Source organism: Sapajus apella, unplaced genomic scaffold, assembly GCF_009761245.1.
Source record: "Sapajus apella isolate SASKATOON/1434 unplaced genomic scaffold, GSC_monkey_1.0 scaffold65, whole genome shotgun sequence".
Lineage (NCBI taxonomy): Eukaryota > Metazoa > Chordata > Mammalia > Primates > Cebidae > Sapajus > Sapajus apella.
In genome coordinates this window covers 9762299-9782500 of record NW_022437005.1, presented here as the reverse complement: position 1 = coordinate 9782500, position 20202 = coordinate 9762299, and positions in this window count along the sequence as shown.

Sequence of the window (20202 nt, the reverse complement as noted above, 5' to 3'; positions counted from 1 at the left end):
AACATTAACTGGGAAACCGATTTCTACCAAACGAGTCACCACTAGACCTCACCAACGGTGTCAACCTTGTGAATGATAACAGGACCTTCCATCACACCAGGGGCTTGCGCAGTGAGGGTGAGTCCAATGTCATCACTAGGGTCCTTATAAGTGAGAGAGGGTGTTGGCCAGAATAATACAGCCTGAGAAACACTCAAATATCTATCACTAGCTTTGACGACAGAAACAGACCACAAGCCTAGGAATGCAGGAAGTTTCTAGACGCTGGCGAAGGCAAGGAAACAGATTCTCCCTCAGGGCCTTTGAAAGAAACACAGCCTACTGACATCTCCTTTTAACCTCCTGAGGCTGGCTTCAGACTTCTGACTTTCAAAACTGTAAGGTAATACATGTGTGTAGCTTTAACCCACTAAGCCAGCGCCAGTGTGTCATTGCAACCACAGGAGACTCATAGAACGGTCTTTATTTATTTATTTTTTGAGACAGAGTCATGCTCTGTCACCCAGGTTGGAGTGCAGTGGGACAATCGTCACTCACTGCAGCCTTGACCTCCCAGGCTTAAGTGATCCTCCCACCTCAGCCTCCTGAGTAGCTGGGACTACAGGTATGTTACAGGACATCTGGCTTGTGTGTGTGTGTGTGTGTGTGTGTTTTGGTAGAGACAGGGTTTCAACATGTTACCCAGGCTGGCTGGCCTTGAACTCCTGGACCCAAGTGATCTTCCTGTCTCAGCCTTTCAAAGTGCTGGGATTACAGGTGTGAGACACTGTGACCGGGTGGGGTCTTTTTTTTTTTTTTAAAGATGAGATAATGGCAGTATCTGTGTCCAGCTCTCCTCCTTAAAGCCAACCAAAATCAAGAGGAGTGAACACCAGAAAACTCCATTTTCAAAGAAACTAAAGAAGACAGAACCCCAATCCACAATGTTGGAGACTCAATCACCAGGAATCAAATTCAGGGAAAAGGAATGTGTGTGTGTGTGTGTGTGTGTGTGTGTGTCTGAATGGGAGTGAGAGAAAAGAGGTAAGCAAAACAAAAAACTATATTTTTCTTTAAATAAAGGACCATGTATACAATTAAAATAACATGAATGTTATCCAGCTTGCTGTTATTTAAATGTCCCCTTCAAAACTCATGTTGGAATCTGATTGCCCTTATAACAGTGTGGAAAGGCAGGACCTTTGGGAGGTGATTTGGTCTGGAGAGCGGCGCCCTCATGAATGGATGAATGCAGTTGTTGCAGGAGGGGTTAGTTATTTGCATGGTGGGCTCCTGAAAGGGGGAATGAATGGGGTCTGGTGTCCTCTCTGTCTTCAATGTGCCCTTCCTCACCAGGTGATGCCACCTGCCGCGATGTGACATAGCCAAGAAGTCCTCTTGATCTTGAACTCCCCAACCTCCAAAGCTGTGAGTCAAATAAACTTCTATTGTCTATAAATTACTCAATGTGCAGTATTTTGTTACAGCAGCAGAAAACAAAGACACAACTTACATTGCATACAAATATATATAAATGTGTGTATACAGAGAGACATAGATACAGATATAGATGTGTAAACAAATTACAAAGGGCAAGTCATCAAATTATTAATAGTTTTATCCCAGAGTGATCAGATTTGTGGTGACTTTATTTTATCTCTTTTTTTTTTAATGTTCAGGGTTCGAATCAACTGAAAAGATGCCAGAAATATGAGCAGTTCAATCTGGAGACTAATTTAATTTGTAAAAATTAATAACTTTTCTCTATAAAAACTGAGACTAGTCAGAAAACAGTGAAAAAACATTCCACTTATGACGGCAATTTTTTAAAATATAAAAACATCAAAGAAATACAGGTATTGATCGACTTACCACCTATGCAACTTACGACCATTCGACTTTACGACCACAGTCGCTAGACACAACTGCTCCGCGTCTGGCAGTGCAAACGTTGCCCAGCTGGGCGGACGACAGTGCGGACCAGCTTTCGGCAGCACAACCATCTCCACGTGCACCATTTCAACTGTACATATAGCCTACTCAACTTACGACCAAACTGTGTCCCGACCATGGTCGTACGTGTAAACCAAGTGCATGTTCCTCATGACAAAAATTAAAAATACAAAAGAGAGAGGGGGAATAACACTTTGACTACATGGAAAGACATTCTCTGTTCTGGTATTAAAAATGCAACAATAAAACTTGAAACTTTTCTAAAATTTATCTATATGTTTATGGTAATCCAAATGAAAATAAAAAGATAGCTTGTTTTCAACTAGCTAAGCTGATATTTACCTATGAGAAGTTCTTATGAGAAGTACTTACCAAAAAGAAAAAATGAGGTACAAGGGTACCCAGAAAGTTTACATAAAGAGGAGACTGGGATAAGATTCAGACATATAAAACATCGTAACTTCCAGGAGTTTAAATAATTTGGCTTTTTGATGTATGAATAGACAGGCCAGTGAAAGACATTATGGACAGAAATAGACCTAAATAATATCAGAATTTAATTTATAATAAAGATGCCATTTAAAATCAATAGAGCAGAAAGAAGCAACTAGATAACCATCTGGGATAAAATTAAATTGAATATCTCCCTCTGTCCATTGAAGTATATTCCAAATTTAACAAAGAAATTAGTAAAAAGTAATATTGTTCAACTTCTAACTGAGACAGGGATGTGTGTTTGGTTTGTTTGTTTGTTTTTAAATACGAGTGGAAAAGAAAAGCCCTGTCCAAAAGAGGAGAAGAAAGAAAAAAGAAAGAAAGAACAGAAAGAAAGAAAGAGAAAAACAAATTTAGAAAGAGATGTGGGTAGTAAATTTAATTGGGGAAAAGAATTTTCTACAAATAAAAAATATAAATGAAGTCAAAAGAAATGACAAACAGAAAAAAATTCACACCCCCACACACATCTCACAGAGGGCTGGCTTCACAAATACCTTTTAATTTCTATAGGCGAAGCCGCCCCCCGGGCCCGCCAGCGAAGCAGTCCCCGGGGCAGGTGCAGGAGCGCGCAGGACAGCGTCGCCGGACGCTCGCTGGAAAACCCGCGCAAGACATTTTCTGAGTGGGAAGCATGGCCGGACAGGACGGCACACAGACTGCTTGTCCGAGCTGCAGGAGACGCCCGCGGCGGGGCCCCAGGACACCTCCCGCGGGAGCAGCCTCTCGGGGGAGCCTGGAGCGCAGGAGGGGCCCCTCTCCCCGTGTCCCCTCCGCGCTGCCGCCAGCTCACATCACATTCAGATGAGGTCCAATTTCTAAAATTAGCTAACTTTTAAAAAAAACATGAGGCCACAGGGCTGTGCACAGTAAGGAGTGTGAGCTGGGGAAAGGGGGACCGGGAGGCCCTGAGATAGGTCGGGAGTCCCCGGGGAGGTGCCCCTGGAAGGGCCCGGCCGCGCTCTTTGTCCTCTGAGCCACGCTGGGGTGAGCTCACAGGAAACCCAGTCACCGGTTCCTCTGCAAGGAGCTGGGCATGGGTGTAGGGCGCTTTTCTAGAAAATCCTCAGCATCCTCACCCTCGCTGCTGTGAGGGCAGATCACAGGGCGGAGGAGTGGCTCCAGGTCAGGAAACCGGGCAGGAGAGGGCAGGGGGCAGCCGTGGCCGAGCTTGGCGGCTCCACGGCTGCAGGACCCCGAGGCACCATCCCCCTAACTTCTTGGGAAGAGGCCTGGGAATGCACATGCCTGGGTCCATCCCCACCTCCTATCCCCCCACGCTCCTTCCTCTGCTGCCCGCCCCACCTCACCCCAACCGCGCCCCCCCAAGCCCCCTTGTTGGATGTAGGAACCGACTTTGCATCTGAATGAAAAAAAGTACTTGGATCTACCAGAGTCTGCCCACATCTCTGTTTCTAAGGTAGGACTTGGTTCCGTATCTGCCAATGTCGACTCTCATTCTGAATAAGACAGGTTTTTCGGTTCACCTTGTCCCACGCAAACAGCTGCACAATCCTCTAAAAGCCCTTTAGGTTCTCTGAGACCCCCTGCTACACCTCCTTCCCCTCCCGGAGAGAAACCCTCAGTGGCCACTCTCCAAAGCCAGATTCTGGCTACATTTTCTGACATCACATCTATCAAACTTCATTCTGGAGTGTTTAACTTGCCTGTGAGCTCCTTGGGGGCAATGCTGTTTATTTTATCCCAAATCCCGTAGCTTAGCCAGGTCCTCAGGCTGCTGGCTAGTGGTTTGGAGGGAATTGCTTACGGAGGACCTCAAGGGAGTTGTAAAGACATCATGACTCAGACATACAATGGTGAAGGCCGCAAAATGTGCCCCAGTTACCTCCCCTCTGCCTTCTGCTGGGAGGAAAGGCCCCTGGTGCGTGGGGGTCAGGAAATCAGTAACAAGTTTGCGGCGGCCCCTCTCGGGAACTCCGCTGGCTAAGGACAGCGGGGTGACAGTGATGACCACAAAGCAACCTGCCTGGAGGGAAGCATTTCAGAACCGGGAGTGGTGGGCCCTTCTCTGTCTCCCGCAAATATACAAAACAAAATCCGGAAACCATCTAAGTCTCATCAGTAGCAGAATAGATTTGAAAAACCGTGGCATATTCACAAAGTGAAATATTTAGCAGTAAGATAACAACCTGCAACCACACACAATGCAGATGAATCCCCCGAAGACAGCAGGTACAAAGAGCACACGCCCCGTGGTGCCATGGATGCACAACAGCCCTAAGTGACCATCGCTGCTGTCAGCGGGGAGTGCGGAGCCCAGGGAATGACAGGACATGCAGGGGCACCCTGGGGTCTAGGGAGCAGAGAGCGTTCTGCTTCTTGATATAGGAGCTGATTATGTGATGGGTGAAGATTCACTGGGCTGCTGGGCATGACACAAGTAAGGCAGTCAGTCACAGAGGAAGTCACCTATCCCACATTCACAGAAAGCATCTGCACACATTCCCTCCCACCCCCGACCCCCCTACTTCTCCACCCCCCAACCCCCCACTCCCCACACCCCCTGCCATCCCCCACCCCCCCACCCCCGCTACCTGCCACAGAAAAATTCTCCAAAGACTCTTCTGACAGGGAATTGGCATGATTTATAGGAAAAAAACAAAAAACAAAAAACCAACCTAAGCTGATGTCATATCTTTTCTTGTTATTTTAGCTTGCCTTTCATTATTTTTTTGTTCTTTTAAATGAGCTCCCCCACTTTTTTTTAAACTTCCTTCCTGGCATTTGAGTCATTTCCCAAGGTCTTTGTGTGTTTTAGAGAAGGAACTTGGTACCCAACACTGTGAGTTCTACTGTTTGTTTCTCTAGGAGTCTTCTATTCAGATGCAGGCATGAGCTGGGTAGAAGGTTTCCATGAAATAAGTCATGAGAACAATGGCTGGATCTTGTCTTAAGGCAAGACTGGGAAAGATCACCTTTGTCAAAACCCCTAAGGCAGATAAAGATCCCATTGTCCAGGGCTGAGAGCTCTCTGTCACATAACTGGGGAAGGTGGGAAGGTGCTTTCAGTCTGCCCCTAATTTTCCAGCAACACTGGGCAGGAGTCAGTGCTCTGTTAGGGCCAGAGAGAGATGAGTCCTGGGTTTCTTAATCCACGAAGTGTTTTCCTTTCCTCGTGTAAAATCTTGAGTATTGACCTAGGCAGATTCAGAGTGAATTAACATATTCTTAGCTGGCATGAGGGGGAGAAAGACCCAGGCACCTTCACCGTTGACATCAATACTGAGGGCTAAAACATCTGATCCCATTTTTAGCTTATTCCCATCTGGCCCATGACAGGGCCAGCGTGGGTATCCGAGCTGGTCTTGAGAACCACAGGCCCTGATCCGGCCCTCAGCTGCCCCGTGCTTCCCTTCTGCTAGAGAGAGCAACCTCGGAACCTGCTAAGATGTATCCACGCACCCTTGGTGGTGGCTGGGGCCCACAAGCCCTGTAAACTGCAAAAACATCATATAAAATAACGGGAGGGGTGGGCAAACCGCAGCCTATGAACCAAACCGCCCTGCGACCTGCTTCTGTAAAGAAGGTCTTATTAGAACACAGCCACGCCCATTTTTGTACATATTGTCTATGGCTGCTTTTAAGCCTCAAAGGTGGACTTAAGTAGTCACAATGAAGACCAGTGGCCCACCAAGCTGAGAACATTTACTATGTAGCCCATCAGAGGAAGTGCTGGAGATCCCTGATGTTATGATGATAATGGCATTCCTTTGCCTCCGTAGTGTGTCACATTTTTAACAGAACCTTCTGGAGATAATGCCTGCAGAGGACTGGCTGTTGTGTTGATAGTCCCAGCATCTTTTTAGGATGGTGGAGGCTGTGGTGCCCACTGCGCCTTCAAAGCCCTGCTTGATGGCTTCCTGCACCTCCTTGGCACAAAGCTGGTCCCCATCCCTCCCAGGGCCGGCAGCTCTGGTCACACTGAAGACCTTAGCCTTGCAGGGCTGGGCGAGGAGCAGTGGCCTTTGACTCATGAGACCCAGGCAGATGCTGGTGGCCCTTTGGATGGATGTGACTTCCCTGCAGCAAACAGATGACAGAGTCGCTTGCATCTAGGTCTTTTTTTCTTTTTTTTTTTTTTTTTTTTGAGACGGAGTTTCACTCTTGCTACCCAGGCTGGAGTGCAATGGCACGATCTTGGCTCACTGCAACCTCCGCCTCCTGGGCTCAGGCAATTCTCCTGACTCAGCCTCCTGAGTAGCTGGGATTACAGGCACACGCCACCATGCCCAGCTGATTTTTTGTATTTTTGGTAGAGACAGGGTTTCACCATGTTGACCAGGATGGTCTCGATCTCTTGACCTCATGATCCACCTGCCTCGGTCTCCCAAAGTGCTGGGATTACAGGCATGAGCCACCGCGCCTGGCCCCTAGTTCTTATGCAACATCTAAATAAACTTCTGCACTAAGAATCTCTCCTGCTGTTTTTTTTTTTTAAATCATTTTATTTTGATATTTGCAGATTCATATACAACTTATGAGAAATAATACAGAAAGATCCCATATATCCTTTACCCAGTTTTTCCAGTGATAATGCCTTGGAAAGCTATGGAACGCTATCACCACTAGGAGACTGACCCTAGTACGGGGGGCACAGTGCATGTCTGTCACCATGATGACGTCTCCTGCTGTCCCTTTTTAGTCACACCCATTTGCCCCCAACTCCAACCTCCCTTAATCCCTGACAACCGTTAGTCTGTTCTCCATGGATACAAATTTTATCATTTCAAGATTATGCATAACGGAAGCACACAACATGGAACCTTTGGGTATGGCTGCCCCACTCAGAATAATTCTCTGGAGATGCACCAGGTGGATGTGTAGGTCAGTCATTTGTTACTTTGCGTTACTGAGTAGTATTTCAGGGTATGGATGAGCCACTGTTTAACCATTTACCTGTGGAAGGATATTTGGGTTGTTTCTAGGTTTTACCTGTTGTGAATAAAGTTGTCATAGACACTCATGTACAGATGTTGGCATGAACATGGAATTAGTACAGCAAAGCCTGACCAAGAGAAGTCAAAGGACTTTGGTTGTAGATGCCCTTTTCTGGCAGGCTTTATTGCTGGAGGCTCATCAGGTTAAAAAGGAATACAAGCACCTTCAATGGATGCGCCTCCTCATGTCCCTACTCTCTCTTTTTTTTTTTGTAAGACGGGGTTTCACCGTGTTGGTCAGGCTGATCTTGAACTCCCGACCTCAGGTGATCCTCCCGCCTTGGCCTCCAAAGTGCTTGGATTACAGGCATGAGCCACCACGCCCGGCCCTATGTCCCTACTCCCCCTACTCCAGGTTTAGGTTAGGGTCCTAGCTCCCCCATCACTCCTGGCTCCTCCCTCATCATTCCTGGTTCCTCCCCCATCACTCCTGGCTCCTCCCCATCACTCCTGGCTCCTCCCTCATCATTCCTGGTTCCTCCCCATCACTCCTGGCTCCCTCATCACTCCTGGCTCCTCCCCCATCACTCCTGGCTCCTCCCTCATCATTCCTGGTTCCTCCCCATCATTCCTGGCTCCTCCCCATCACTCCTGGCTCCTCCCTCATCATTCCTGTCTCTTCCCCCATCACTCCTGGCTCCTCCCTCATCACTCCTGGCTCCCCCATCACTCCTGGCTCCTCCCTCATCATTCCTGGTTCCTCCCCCATCACTCCTGGCTCCTCCCCATCACTCCTGGCTCCTCCCCATCACTCCTGGCTCCTCCCCCATCACTCCTAGCTCCCCCATCACTCCTGGCTCCTCCCCATCACTCCTGGCTCCTCCCCCATCATGCCTGGCCCCTCCCCCATCACGCCTGGCTCCTCCCTCATCACTCCTGGCTCCTCCCCCATCACGCCTGGCTCCTCCCTCATCACTCCTGGCTCCCCATCACTCCTAGGTCCTCCTTCTCTCAAGGCTTTTTCAACCCTCCTTGCTTCTTCAGCATCAGTCTTCCAGGTGTGACCTTGGCAAGGCATCCCACCTCAGAAAACTGCTATTACTCATCTCACATGCAATTGTGGAAGGACCTGCCTTGCAGCTTGTTAAGAGGATAAAGGGGACAGGGTAAGGGAAAGCGTTTAGAACTCCTGGTTCCCATACATGCATGCTTTGCTCACAATGCTCGGGGCTCAGCCTAAGGCCCTGTACTCCGCAGTGCACACAGATCCAGGGAGATGCCAGCTGACAGGAAAGCAGCCTCCGTGAAAGACGCAGTTGTGCTCATCCCTGAGGGCAGCTCCGCTCAGTGCGTGTGTGTTGAGTCACAGAAAGTGCCAGGCCCTGTGTTATTGCTGGACAGACAATAAACTTCATGAGACACAGCCCCTGGCTTCAAGAAGCTGGTGCTGTAGTTAAATGATCTAAAGAAGAAATATCCTTTAGGTTGCAGTAATTTAACAACCCTTATCTCTTCTGCACAGAAGTCTGGGCTGGGGATCCAGGGCCATTTGGGCCTCCCTGAGGTCCCCTGCAGTGCCTGCGCTGTTTCTGTTCTATGCTGGGGATTTAGTGTGCATGGCACTGTATACAGGCAGAGCTGAGGCTAGCTCTCCCTGCACAAGCAGTGGTGAAGCATTGGCTGTATATGGCAGAGAAGTTGTGGTTTCTAGATCCTCAGGCATGCTCACCCCACACTGACATTTGGGGAAATAAAGCTAGTTAGAACACCTGGGACTCTTTGATTTGGCCTTTGGGAAAGGAACAAGGAACACTGAAGATTCACGCTGTGACATGAATGTTCGTGCTAGTGAGCTCTCCACCTTTCACCTCCCAACCTCAATGCTTCTCAGAGCTGGTGTAAGAATCACACACACGTGTGTGTTTATGCACACCAAATAATCCCCAGACCAGGCCTCACCCACAGCAAGTCTGATATACATGGTCCAGAATGAGGCTTGGTACTGTGGTTAGTCCCCTGCCCCAGCTGATTCCCATGTATGGCTGGGATCAAGTATTACTGATCACCTGCTCCCTATAGCAGGCACTGGGGAGCCAGCGATAGACAAGAGGGATGAGTTTCCAGCTGTGATGGGCTCACAGTTTACTGCGGGGAAATCAATTTCACATATACGAAGTTACCACTATGCTTGTTCTGGGAGGAAGAGGAGGAAGGTTGAGAGGTTTGCAGTGAAAGCACATAACTAGGAGGCTGCATCTACTGTGGGGAGATGGGCAAAGCTCCCCAACGCCTAACGCAGTTAAAAGAGCTTATCAGTCACCTAGTTAACGTGCATGTTCACGTGTGTGTGTGTGTGTGTGTGTTTGCGCGCGTGCGCATGCACCCCATGGAGGGACTGGGTAGCCCACAGAACTGTGGCTGGGAAATGTGGACATGAAAATAGGAAGGAGCAAAGTCCCAGGCCTAATGAGGATGTGGCTGAACTCTGATTTTTGGCCAGGCACGGGGGCTCACACCTCAAAATGGTAATCCCAGCATTTTGGGAGGCTGAGGCAGGTGGATCATTTAAGATTAGGAGTTTGAGAGCAGCCTGACCAATATGGTGAAACCCCATCCCTACTAAAAATAGAAGAAAAAAAAATATAGCCAGGCATGGTACACGCCTGTAATCTCAGCTACTTGGAAGGCTGAGGCAGGAGAATCACTTGAACCCAGGAGGTGGAGGTTGCAGTGAGCCGAGATCACGCCATTCATTCTGGCCTGAGCAATGGAGTGAGACTCTGTCTCAAACAAAAAAAAATCTGATTTTTATTCTAAGATCAACAGCAAGCCCCAGCAGCATTTCACTGTGGTGCATGTGACTGTGGGGAAAGAAACGACCAGGCTTCTATTTCACATGGTCTCACCTTATGCCATGGAGTGTAGGGGGTGAGGCTGGAGCCAGGCACTGGTCAGGACACCAGTGCTGTGCCCACTCATGTAAAAGGTGATGGAGGTGGGGCATGGGCAGGGAGAAAGCCCAGGGCTTGGTGCCAGATGATCCCTAGAGGCTGGGAAGGTGGGGGAAGGATGCCACCTGCACATTGTAGATCACCAAATGGATGATTTGGGTCTTGATAACTCTGAGATGTCCAGGAAAACAGCGGGCAGCTGGGTGCTCTGCATGGGAGCTAAAAGGACGGGTCTGATGAGGACAGGCACATCCGTGAGGCTGTGAGATGGGGCAGCAGGAGACGTGTGGAGAGTGGATGTGACCATGCAGGAGTGAGTGGGGTAGGAGAGAGACGGGGCCCAGGAGGGAGCCCTGTGGACGCCAGAGCAAGGAAGAAGCCCAGAGAATGTGGAACACCTGGTGCCCATGAACTGGACACTTCCAGAAGGGATGCCCAAGGGTCAGGGAGCAGAGGACTGATGGGGCCCTTGTGGTTGGCCTGCAGAGATCAGAGGAGGCCAACGTGAAAGCAGCCCCAGACACCAGAGAGGCAGGAAAGACAGCCGTGAATGAAGAAGCAGGGACATGGCGAGCAGTGGGGATAGGTGCATAGTGCTGAGAGCCTGGCTGTGGCAAGGCGAGAGAGCCAGGCTGTGCTAACCCGGAGGTCAGTGGCTTCCGGACCCGTGCAAGGATCTGGCAAAGCTGAGGCCGGAGGGTGTCTTGTGGCTGAGCTCCCCTTCCCTGGGCTGAGGAGGGCATTATTTTGAGTGAAGTGCTGACTCTATCTGTTTCTTTAGGAATCAGGCTGCTCTATTACGGGGAGATACCAACAGTAACTCTCAACCAAGCAGGGCTGTTTTCCAGCTGCCCCCCCACATCCCTGACGCTTTTATTTGATATACGAGTTGTGTGATTTCCTAGTGTGGCTCTGCACCCCCTCCAACTGCCCATCACTTGAGACTGAGTTGAATGGGAATATGTTTTATTGTCTTCTGTGCAATGAATTGGCTCTGCAGTATCCAACCCAACTCCTGAAAGTGGTCATCGTTTTCAATGATAATTTTTTTTAGCTCAGAGATAAATTATTAAAACCCACTAAAATTGCTCCTGCCTTTAAAACACAGAAGATAACAGAGAGCATGCTCACTTGGTGAATTACTCGGGTAAAATGCCGGTAGTCCCCAGGCACTCTGGTTTCGCCTTTCTTAGGAAACCATGCAGAACTGTCTCTGTATGATGCGGCAGCGTCACGTTTCATCCTGAGCCGGCAAAGGATGTAGCCTGCTCCCCTTGTGGGTCTGAAATGGCTTCTGCAAGTTGGAGCCTGAAGTGAGTGAGTGTCTCATCCTCCTTTCTGCCACCCACTTTGTTCCCACGGGAAAGAGGAAGGTGAGGGCACCAGCGCATGGGTGTAGATGCCAGGTTTCCCAACAGCTCCAGCGTGTCTGCCCGGCCCTGGCCGTACCATCTACTGCTCCTCACTTCACTGGACCCTAAGGTACGGTACCAGCTGTTGGAGTATGAACAAGCAGACAAAAAAAAGGCAGTCTTCCCCAGGCGTGGTTGTCAGTCGTTCTGAACCACCACCTGGAATGTCAGCAGGTGGAAGCAGCCACTTACCTGCCTCTCTCAGCATCAGCGCCCAGGAAGGAAGGCTACTTTTTCACCAGAAATAGCCCAGCTAGAAGACTCTTCTCTCTCCCAATAAGGGTGGGTGGAGGTGTGGAAGAGCAGAGTTTGGCCCCTAGAACTGTTGTGTAGAAATAAACCTGATTCAGTAAACAGACCAAAGCTCTGCAGGCCTGGGAGGGGCTTCAAGGTCAGCTCTTGTGTCAAAGAGTAAAATTTATAGGACTCAGAAGTCTGGAGAGAATGCTTTTGGCTGCAACCGAAGCATAACTACTCAAACAATTAAGAATGTGAATAATTTCATGTAAGAAGTCTCAGGTGGGATCATGTCAGGCAGGTCTGGTGAATCCCACAGTTCCAGGAGGCTTTTGGGGACCCCAACTCCTGCCCTTTTTTTGCTACCTTTCTGAGCCAGCTTGTCCTGACCACAGCAGCTTTGCACACCAGCCCTCAGAAGATCACTCAGAGGATGGGCTGGCCATTTCTCCAGTCTCTGTTTAAGAGTAAGGGGGACTTTCCCAGCAGCACCTGGAACTGTCCCTTATGCCACATGGGCCAGTCTGTGTTGCATGTCCCTCCTGAGCCAGGTGTTGGCTGAAGACAGAAATGCCATCATTCCTCAGAACTCTCAGGGGTGTCCCCTGAATAGGGGAGCCTCTCAGGATGTCCTAACACTTACTAGCAACAGGTCTACGGTGGAGCTTGTCTTAAGAAGAATAAGGGAGAGTAACTGCTGGGGAGTCTTCAAGAATTCATAATATGTTGTAATTAGAAGCACCATCCCTGCTTTCCATAGAGCAGAGATGCCAGGCTTTTGGCTTCTCTGGGCCACACTGGAAGAACAAGAATTATCTTGGGCCTCACATAAAATACACTAACACTAATGATAGCTGATGAGCTAAAAAAAAATTCACAAAAGGCCCGGCGTGGTGGCTCACGCCTGTAATCCCAGCACTGTGGGAGGCCGAGGCGGGTGGATCATGAGGTCAAGAGATTGAGACCATCCTGGCCAACATGGTGAAATCCCATCTCTACTAAAAATACAAAAATTAGCTGGGCATAGTGGTGTGCACCTGAAGTCCCAGCTACTTGGGAGGCTGAGGCAGGAGAATTACTTGAACCCAGGAGATGGAGGTTGTGGTGAGCCGAGATCGCGCCACTGCACTGCAGTCTGGGTAACAAGAGTGAAACTCTGTCTCAAAAAAAAAAAAAAAATTCACAAAAGAATCTCATAATGTTTTGAGAAAGTTTGTGAATTTGTGTTGGGCTGCATTCAAAGCCACCCTGGGCTGCATGGGCCCTCAGGCTGCAGTTTGGACAAGCCTGATAAAGAGAGAAATGCACATAAAATCCTGGCTAGATCCCAGGTGACTTTCAGTTGACGAACTGTGGCGACTTTCAATAGAAGACACAGGGGCTATTGCGTTGATAGGTATTTAGAATTTAAGCTTCCAGGGCTGCAGGAGCCAGCCTGGTGCCACCAAGGAGGAAGCTAAAGCTAATATAACCACTGATTGCCAAAGACACTTTGATTTTTTTAGAAAAGTCAGAAATATAGACCTTTCTGTAAATTATCACATTTCTTAGATATGCACAGTTCACTGAAATATTTAAAACACTTTGTGGGTGTAACACTAAATGATGAAGAGCTGGACCCAACCTGGAAACCAGCAGCTGGTCTCGTCTGGATGAAAAGACCTCGAAGCTGTCCTGAGGCTTTGCCAATACTTTCTTCACTGACCAGGTACAGCACCTGGCTTGGGAGATACCAGGTGTTCCAGCGGAGGCCTTGAAGAGCACTGCCATGTTCTCCAGCACTGGGCTCAGGTCACTTTCCATTATCTTCTAGAAGGAACTGGAACGGAGCGACGAGATGAACCAGGGCTCTCGGGGGCAGCAGATAGGAATGTGTCCTGCACAGAGGAGTGCTTCCCTTTCAGTGCTGGAGAAAGGCAGGGCGTGGAGAGTGTGATTCATAGTTTCAGAGGGAAACCAGACATCATCTAGAACTTTTACGGGAAGTGAAGCTGGATGATGAAATGTGGCCACTGGTAAAATAAAACCAGGCAAAGAAGCCCCACTATGGGCAGACAGATGCACACACGGGCAGATTCATCAGTGAAACTGGCCAGAAGTAGGGGCGTGGGGGCTCTGCATGCCCTGGTCATCTTCACTTGGACACTCATTGAATGAACAGCTTTCAGTGTTAGGATCTGGCATGGAGACATCGACCACACCTTCGTATCTTGGGGAATCCAGTCGTGACTGGAATGCCTGACTAGTAAGGGCTCTTCTCTGTCATTTCAACTGGGGCAGACTGGGCATGTGCCCCACCCATGCTCCTTGCTCCCCACTATTTTAGTGCGCAGGGACCTGATGTCACAACCAGCACCTACCTGGGGACTCTCTCTGGTTGCTGGGACCATGAGACACCCATGTTCCTCCCCTCTTGCTGGTCCCCCCAATTCCCAAGAAATAGAGACATCCATACTGAGAAACAAGGCAATTATACACAAAGGCAAACTATTTGTTATTTTCAAGAAAATGGGTATCAAAAAGCAACTTTGCTTAGTTTCAAAATGACTGAATCAAACCCAATTTTGTCAGCTCATTCTTTATGAGACGTCAAAACCGGAGCACTCTTCAACCACATGCCCAACGATGAAACAACATAACGAGGGTGGTGTTGTGGGGTTGCATTCTCAGCTTGCCCTGCTCCTCCCCTTCTCTGCCCACAGTGGCTCTCACTGATGGGTGACCAAGCTCCCTGAAGAGTTGAATTACTCAGCTGAAGCCACAGAACATGGACCAGCAATGAGAGGAGAATTCAGAATGTATCTGTGTCTAGAACACAGGACTTTGCTTCTCACACTTCAGGACAACAGGAAGAATTCTAGGTTTCTATGGAGTGACTGAATCCTATCATCAGAGGACACAGGCAGCTCCATAGACAGCCCCCTGCAGAGGGGGAGACCCCATGCTTTGCTGATGGCTCCAAATGCTTCTGGATCCCCTCCAAAAAGGGCCCAGCTCATGCCCAGGTGTCATGTCTGTGCTTTAGATGTCAAGGCATATAAACCCATGGATTGTCACATTTGAGTGAGGGTTACAGAGGGAGTGCAGCTGCCATGTCCTTTATCTGCACCCCAGAAAGGAGGGTCAGGTCGCCAAAGCTGGGAAGTGTTCTTGCAGAGAAACTGCCTTGTGTCCCCTGGGAGCTAGCAAGTCCTGAATGCCTCAGAACAACGTGAATGGCTCTGGACCCCAGCAGTGGGGATGATGGATGGATTGGGATAGAGATGAATGGCCAATTGGCCACATTATGCTGAAACCTTCAGACAACACCTCAATACAGGGATCCCATGGCAGGTAAGGGAAGCTCTCAGGCCTGAGGTCCTGGTGCTGGGGATAAAAGCACACACACACCACCCTGCACCCTACACACATTGCCTGGGTCCTGGGATTAGGGCCACTGTCTCTGCTCTGATGATGTCTCTCCAGCAGCCTTTCTTCTCTGTGTGCAGGTGGGGTCTATCCAGCATTGCGCCATCTCTGGGTCTTCAGAAGGGTGTGGAGATCTAGGACACGTGAGACATTTCTTCCTTCTGCAGTGTTCCTGGTGACTTCTCTTCCAGAGAATCAGCTAGGGCAAAAATAATAACCAGAATCATTAGAAATGTTATTCAGTAAACATGAGACTCTTTTCATATCGCTAACCATGGCAACCATAGATTTATCACTTACTATGCCAAGTGCTTTACTGAGTCACCTCATTTAATCCTGTGACGCTGTGGATGTGACACCATTTACATGTAGGGAAACTGGAGACCGCAGAGGAACGGTATTTGCCCAGGGGCATGTAGCTAGTAAGTGGCACATTTTGACTAGTGGTCGCAACTATAGAAGACGGGCCTTATTATTCTCATTCTGTGCTAAGTTAGTGGAACTTGGGGATGTCTACTGAGACCTGGCAAGGCACAGGCAGCAGTCCTGGCCTCAGAAGACTGGGCTGAGACCCAGCGCTTCCTCCTATTCCTGGGCAGTCTCCCTGGTTGCAAAAGTCAGTCCCACTCCTCATTCCAAGGGTCTGTGGGTGTGGACCTACACGCACACAGCACCAGGAGGTTCTCAGTGGGTGCCTGTGAGCTCTGCCTTTCCAGCTCTAGTCTGTACTTCTCAGGAATCTCCAGAATTCCCCAGTCAGCTTCCAAAAGGAAATAAAATTTTCTCAGAAAAGCAGGCTTACCTATTCAACTTAAATGACTTATTTTCAAACAACTGTGATGTCATTGTTCTCATTTTTATGAAGAATTAAATCTTGGCATGTTAGGCTAAAGAGATCATTTTTATTTCTATCAAATTATATTGTCTAAATATGGCTAAATTGTTCTGACAACTTACTGGAATCGCCAAGAATGTTGTTAAACTCAAACGGAACCTGAAATCATCCACACCAGCCGTGTAAGCATGGTTTAGAGACTTATATTTTGTGCACAGAGCTGTCTCTGGAGATTAAATGTGTGAACTCATCCTGCTAAAAACTGTTTCTCTCCATGATTTATCTCTTTCCAAAGGCTGGTGGGTAGCCTTTGCTTATCACGGCCAGTGTCAAGAGGTGAGCAGAAGTTAACCTCAAAAACAACGTTCAGCCCAGCCAAGTTTTCTATAAATATGGGACATGATTAATTATGTCAGAAGACTATTTACTAAATGTGGGAAAATCAATAACACTCTAAGAAGAATGTTTACCCAGCCCAGGATCCAAACCAAGACTCTAAAGCCAGGGAAGTCTTTGAAAAACACAAGCTCCGTGTCTCCAGCAAACACAAGGGAGGTTTTGCTCTTTTTCATTTTCGCCGTGGTGGGGAGGGGTGCTGGGGTTGTGGGCTCTGTCTCTTCTCTGCTCATTGCAATCAGGGCAACGTGACTGTTGTCCCTCAATGGTGGCCACTTGCCAGCCCCTGCAAGAAGCACTTACCACTAGGACCTCATTTAATTTAATCCCACTGACAGCACAGTGGTATTGTGGCTCTTATCCTCCCTGTTTGGTAAACTAAGAAACCAAGGCCCCAAGAAGTGAATGTGTGGGTCCCAATCCCAAAGCCAGCAGCTGGCTGAGGCCCTAGATCGTGTCGCCGGAGTAGAGCCACAGTGGTCTCAGCCCACAGTCTTCTGGTGTGATAGGAATTCACAGTTCTTGCCGGGTGCTTGTCTGAGCCTCTTATTTTTGGTGTGCACCCTCTTAGTCCTCACAAAGCCCTGTGAGAGGTGGAAGTAGCCGAGGGTGCGGAGTCACAGATGATTGTACCACGTAACAGTGAACAGAGTGGTTCGGCTGTGACCTTAGTCACACAGCTTGTAAGGGACAGAGTGTGATTGTAACCCAGTGCAGACAGGTTCCATCCTTTCTCATTTATTTGAGACAGAGTCTGGCTCCCTCGCCCCGGCTGGAGTGCAGTGGTGTGATCATTGCAACCTCTGCCTCTCTGGCTCACATGATACTCCTCCCATCTCAGCCTCCCGGATAGCTAGGACTGTAAGCGCACACCATCACACCCCACTAATTTTTGACTTTTTTTTTTTTTGGTAGAGATGGGGTCTTCAACTCCTGAGCCCAAGTGGTCCACCCACGTTGGCCTCCCAAACTGTTGGGATGGTAGGCATGAGCCACTGTCCCTGGCCTCTATCCCTCTCAATGCAGGACAGATGGTTGGTCCATGAGAGACAGGTGTCCCTGACTGGCTTCGCCTGCAGAAATCCCGGCATCTTTGTGCCCAGGTTGAGCCTTGCAGCAACCCTCCCCTCTGTACAACAAAATGACTTTCAGAAATCATCATGTCATTATCAATATTAGCGATTTCCCTAGTGTTTTAAGTTTTAAAGCAAATGATTAATAGAGGACAATTTTCAATTTTAGAAAAATATTACTCAAATTCTGTTAAGCACCTCATGTATGAACTAAAGTTTGTACTGACAAAAATATCAGGCCTCACAGTGTTCACTCTGTTTCTGTTTTAAACTTTGAACGCAACATCCCTAAGTGGTCCCCTAGAAGGAACGACGGGTCGCAGTGCCTCCAGTTCTGTTTCATTCCCTTCACCCTCTCTGTGACGTTGTTGCTCATTGTGAGTCTGCAGTATACTGTATTGTGCCAGGAAATATGCCGTGTGCTTTGTTTCCCCTTTTAATTTAATTTTTAGTTAAGAAAAAAAAGGAAAAGAGAGGCCAGATGCCTGAATGCTCCACACACCAATTAGTCTGCTCCCAAATAATTGCGATTAAGCTGTCCCCATATTTGAGATCAGAACATTCCATTCCAGCATCATGTGAAGTAAATTCTTAAGGCAATTTCTAAAGAGAGCCCAGAGTCCTCATTAAGACCACAGAGTACACACAGATGATGTGGAGCCTTTTGCTCAGGGTGCATGCCATGCTGTTAGGCTCGCCACGGTTCTAGAACACCTAATGGGCTTCCATCGAAAGATCTGCGGAGGAAAACTCTTTCCATCTCCTTCTGCTGATTTCGGCTGTTTAAGGATCAGGCCTTGGAGAGGTTTGGTATAATCTGCTCTCTAAATAAAACGGGATGAATCACCATCCATGGGGAATTTAGTATGTGAGGTCCAGAATTCCCTCAAAGTTTGCATTAAGACTATCTTAAATTCTTTGTAAAACACCAAATCCCTCCCAGGAAAAGCGAGCTCTTTCTCCCCTCCGGGGCTCAAACATCATGCCCTCAGCCTCTGCGAATCCCCTGCACCGCCTGGAAGGAGCAGCCCCTATAGGTGAGAGCGGACACGGGTGTGGGGGTGGAGCTAGAGAACCCAGCTGCCAGTGTCCCAGGTGAATTAACCCACCTGAGCCCAGCAGGTAGCCGCCAAAGCGTGAAGGGACAGAATGAAAGTCAGATGTGGGGGACGAGGAATGGGAAACTCACCCTGTGTCTTGGGAGCCAGTGGGTCAACTTCGGATGCAACTGCATGTGAAGCTTAGACAGAGGCTTGCTTAGGTGTGCAGTATGCTGAGGGCTCAGAGGGGGTCTCAGTGTCCACTCTCTTCCCACCTGCTTTCTCCCTAATTCCAGAGCCGAGAGTTAAGCATGATTTCACTTTCATTACCGTCAGAGCAAGAAAGTTTCCAGAGGCCCTATTCCCGCCTCTGCGTTTATAGATGAGAAGCTGGGGCTGAGTTAGCCAAGTTGCTGAAAACAATAAAATCCAAGACTCCCAGGGCAGGGCAGTTTCTGCATTTTACATGGCCTTTCTCACTGTTGGTGCTTTACAAATACTTCCAAGGTTAATGAATGAAAGATGGAGTACATGTCTTGCTGGTTCATTTTCTTCTGTAAGATGTCATCGCTTGGCTAAGCGGGGAGTAACTGGTTTGAAAGTTTCCACACGGAGGATGAAGAACTCACAGCTAAAGAAGTTATCTTGGCAAAGATCTGGAGATCAGAGTGGCTGACATACTGAAAGTCACTCATTTAGCCCATACGCTTAAGCACCAGGTAGAATGCTGAGTGGATGCTGCGGATCACAAGTTAACCGAGGAATCTACCTCTGAGCTGCCCAAACAGGGGCCTAGACCACCAAAAAGGCTTCCTGCTATAAGTGGATGCCAAGGCTGCAGGACTGATTTTACAGAGTGTTAAGAAGTTACCTGCTTGTAAACAGACCCTGAGAAATGCAGTTTCTCCCAGGCAGAGAACAGGACTGACCCTTGGCAAGCCCAAATTCGTGGCCAGCTGCATCGGCTGGGAGCCAGGGATACCAGTCTTCTCTGGACCCCTCACACCTGGCTACTTACCCAGCTCTGGTGACACATTCAGCTTCCTGAGGAGGCAGGTCACAAGGACAGGGGGTGTGGGAGACTCTGACCCTCAAGAGGCAGTCCCCATGTTCTCAGAACCAGGCAGCTCCAGCGAACACAGTCATCCAGGACCCCAGCTCCCCGCAGCACAAACAGGAGCCATGCAGACCTTCTGCATGTCCAGTGCCTTCCACCCACTCCAGTGCCCTTCCACCCCCAGTGCCCTTCACCCACCCCAGTGCCCTTCCACCCACCCCAGTGCCCTTCTACCTCCCCAGTGCCCTTCCACCACCCCAGTGCCCTTCCACCACCCCAGTGCCCTTCCATCCACCCCAGTGTCCTTCCACCACCCCAGTGCCCTTCTAGCTCCCCAGTGCCCTTCCACCCACCCCAGTGCCCTTCCACCACCCCAGTGCCCTTCCACCCACCCCAGTGACCTTCCACCTCCCCAGTGCCCTTCCACCCCCAGTGCCCTTCCACCACCCCAGTGCCCTTCCACCCACC